At 48.7% G+C, this 4,301-nt stretch overlaps 1 pseudogene; it reads right to left on the reverse strand.

The window, feature by feature from the left end:
• Window positions 1-1,298: 1,298 nt before the first annotated feature.
• LOC136662933 (5S ribosomal RNA) lies at window positions 1,299-1,412 on the reverse strand (annotated as a pseudogene).
• Window positions 1,413-4,301: the final 2,889 nt, after the last annotated feature.

Here is a 4,301-nt window from a genome sequence, read left to right on the forward strand (position 1 = left end):
ACGTAAGCAAGCTAAAACTTGACATTCGGAGACAGGCCTTCAAAGGCTCCTCTGAAACCAAATCGGTAATTTGGCAAGGATAGCAAAGCTGGCTACAAAATGCCAATGGATTCTGCGAGACTGGACACAGCTCATTCCTGCTAACAGCAGACTCACTCTGGATGGGTCATTTTGCTAATAAAGATAACATCCCCGTGAATAGTTCCTCCCATTTAAACCACTATCAGGAGGTGTGTCTTGTGCTCTCTTGTGCATGCTGAAACCATCCCGCACCTGTCAGGGGCTGCACAAGTCTTGCACAAGAACATCCTGAACTCCATCTTTTGATTTTACAAGCTATAGGTTAAACCTACAATGCATGGTCCCCCTCCTTTTTTCACTCACTATTAGGCTGGATGAAGAACTCTGTAGGAGTGGAAAGCTGGCTGGTTGATACCAGAAGCATAACTAGGGTGGAGTCTGAGGGGCACCTTCCCCAGGCTCTACACTAAGGGGGTTCATGGCTGCTCCTCAGGTTCCACCCTAATTACAGAGGAGGTGCTGGCAGCTTCATGCCCCTGTTTCTTCTCCATCAAGGGGAGCCTCCACAGGAGAAAGAACAGGGACACAAAGCTGCTGCAGCAATCGCTCCCTCCTTTGGGGTAAACCCAGAAGTGACATCACAACATCACGGGACATCACAGCCCCAGGCTCTGGGGCAAAGCATTACACCTCTGGTTGATAGCTTTTGATTACTGCTCATAAAGTCCTTACCCTGCTTTGGATTGTGGATTCTTCTCTTCATGGACTTAATGACCACCAATGTTTTTGTCCTTCCTTCTTATCACTGAGGCCTGGCCCAAGACCTCCTAGTGCCTGAGGTGGCATCACGCTTACCAGATGATGTGCCAACCCCTTCTCCTCTCACCTTCAAAGCTCAGCACTCTCAATCCCTCCACACTTCCTCTCTGTCCTCCCTCTTCCTTTTCCAGGGAGCAGGAGAAGGAGGAGCAGCGGAGGCAAGTAGGTCCAGATGAGCACCCCCTCCCACCACCACCAATCTGCTACCAGATTGGCCTGCTCCAGTTGGCCTCACGAATGGGCTGGCCCTGTTCAAGGTGTCCAAAGTGCCAGATACACGTGTTGCCTTATCAGTAAATAATTATTTTATTTACTTAAAAAAAAATTTAAAATGCTTATTAAACCCAATGTGTTATGGCTCTGTGAAACTCCTTGCCCCAGGATGTGGTGATGGCATCGGGCCTAGATGCCTTTAAAAGGTTGGTTGGCAACCTTCAGTCTCGAAAGACTATGGTATAAGCCTACAGCACCTGGTATTCCCATGCGGTCTCCCATCCAAGTACTAACCAGGCCTGACCCTGCTTAGCTTCCAAGATCAGACAAGATCGGGCATCTGCAGGGTAACAGTTGGATTGGACAAATTTCTGGAGGAAAAATCCATCACGATTTACAGGCCTTGATGTGTATGTGCAACCTCCCGATTCTAGAAACGGGCTATGTCAGAATTTCAGATGCAAGGGAGGGCACCAGGATGCAGGTCTCTTGTTATCTGGTGTGCTCCCTGGGGCATTTGGTGGGCCACTGTGAGATACAGGAAGCTGGACTAGATGGGCCTACGGCTTGATCTAGTGGGGCTGACCTTATGGCTCGGAATGACCTGTGCCATGTGATTTCAAATTAATTTTGAGATTACCGACCTTTGGGTGCCAGATCTCGCCCTGCGCATGTGTGTGTAACACAGGCAGGCAACCATTCAACGGCCTTCAAAGTCCAAGAAAAGCCACATTGGTAACTTGAGCTCAAAGGGAGAAGTGGTGGGCAGTCTGAAGTTGTCAGCGGGAGAACCCAAAACAACAGCAACAAAAAAGGCACTCGTTAAAATGTCAGGCTGTCTTCCTCCCCCAAGGAAGTGTCAGCCAGGAGCGCTTGATGAAGCCGGCGGCATTAGGGTAACATTGCTTTCAATTTGGGACCTGGCTCTCCAAATAAGCCCCTTTGTCAAAAGCCGTTGCGAGGCTCCATCCCCACCCCTTTTATTTGTCTCGCTGCTGTGGCAGTGAAAATGTATTGGCTTTCCCGTTAGTGATTACACATCATCACATACCTAATTTATAACACCATACCCCAAAGAACAGATGTAATAAAGTGAGGCCAGGAAACAGCAATGTTATAAAAGAGTGCAGTCATCGGCTCAAAGGGTTCAGCATGTGTGCAAGAAAGAAACCCTCATGGGGAGGGGGGACTGCTGGCTCATAAAGGCAGGCTTGTAAACTCCAGCCTCTGTGCATGCGTGATTCTTTGGGAACCCATGTGCTGCGTATAATTTAGGCATGGCCAAGGAGCAACCGGTTCATCCGATTTCCAGAAATGGTGGCAGAAGCTTGGTCAACGGAGGACATGGAAGCAGGAGGCTTCAGGGTTTCTGCTACGAAAAAGGGTCATGGCCCCGTGGAAGAGCATGGAGGACATACAGTTGTCCCTCCTTATCAGTGACGTCACTACAGGGTTGCAGGCTGCACTGGGTGATACGCATGGGGGGGGTGACACCACTACCGGCCAAAATTTTTAAAATCTTGGTATTTGCAAACAATACTATCATGGCATTTAGTATTTGTTGCGTAATTGCAATGAAATGCAATGAAACAAACCGTGTTGAAATATCTCTATTCTATCAAAGGTTATAGCCAAAAAAACAGTAGGGGTGGGGCGATGGTGCATTGCTATGCCCACGGCCCAGGGCGTTGCCCCACCCACTGCACGGAAGGAGGTCCATCATGGGGATGAAGTGCTGGCCTCCCGCACTGGATGACATAAACCCTAGTGATGCCACTGCAGGGGGGAGAACAAAGGCCTGGGGCATTTGGTGGGCCGCTGTGAGATACAGGAAGCTGGACTAGATGGGCCTATGGCCTGATCCAGTGGGGCTGTTCTTATGTTCTTAACTACAATTCCCAGGAAGCCTTGCAGGTCTCTTGTTATTTGGTGTGCTCCCTGGGACATTTGGTGGGCCGCTGTGAGATACAGGAAGCTGGACTAGATGGGCCTGTGGCCTGATCCAGTGGGGCTGTTCTTATGTTCTTACCTCTTGCTGTGACTTTACCCAGTTTCACCAACCACCACCCCCAGTGCATTATTGAGAAAGAGAGAGAGAGAGAAACACAATGATACCACATCACACATTTTACGTACCATGTTATTTGGCCCCCCAGTCACTCAGCCCCAGTCATCAGACTATGAAGCCATCACTTGGTCTTATGGGAAAAATAGGGAAGGACAAAAAGGACTTTCATTGTAACGAGCAGCTCTTAAAACAGAGAACTTCTCCCACCCTCTCTCTTCCCAAGCCCCCCCTCCCCCCCAGCAACAAGACGGTTGAGCCAAGACCTAAAAATTCTGAAGAGGAGCTACCAGGCACGGTAATTTATCTTCGGGCACTTCTCTTCCACGGAGAGACAGCATCTACTAACAGGAGTGGAGCATAATCAGCCAAGATAGACGTAATCCCCCTGGCTCTGATAAACCATGCGGAGACAAAAGGTGGAGGAACAATGGCTTCCGCATCTCCCGATAAACGCCCAGAGTGAGGTTCCATTATGATGATTCGGCGTTTCGAAGCAGAATGGAAAGTTCCTAACGGTTCATTATCAATCACTTTTTTTTTGTTATTGTTCTTTAATAATCTCAGGTAATAAAGCAAAAGCCTCCCCCAGCCCCCAGGGCTCACCTTAGATAAAAGAATGAAAATGCATTTCTGAACTTGATGACTACAAAGGACTTGTATTGTTCTCTTTCGTAATAGCAAGGGGTTCATATCTATCTACGGTTCTTCTGCAGGTATACTTGGCTTGGGCTTTTCCTTCCAGGAGATTGCCAGCTAATTTTCAGAGGCAAGGAGAGGAGAGTTGTATGAGGGAGGTGTAGGGGAGGGCACCAGGACACAGGTTGTGTCTGTTGTCTTGTGTGCTCCCTGAAGCATTTGGTGGGCCACTGTGATGTACAGGAGCTGGACTAGATGGGCCTTTGGCCTGATCCAGTGGGGCTCTTCTTATGTTCTTATGAGTTTCAGAATAGGCACAACTCTCCCCACTAAGACCTTGCAACACATTGCCTTGACCTTAATGAGTCAACAAAGTGTTAAGGACATGATTCCTCCTGGGAAGAGCAGTGCTGCTTCCCTTTGCAGTTCCATGCCCACAGGACTCTCAAGTTGTCATAATGTGAGAATGGCTATGCAGAACATGAGAAGAGCCTTGCTGGATCAGGCCAAAGGCTCATCTAGACCAGCTTCTTGTATCTCACAA

This window comes from Tiliqua scincoides, chromosome 11, assembly GCF_035046505.1.
Source record: "Tiliqua scincoides isolate rTilSci1 chromosome 11, rTilSci1.hap2, whole genome shotgun sequence".
NCBI lineage: Eukaryota > Metazoa > Chordata > Lepidosauria > Squamata > Scincidae > Tiliqua > Tiliqua scincoides.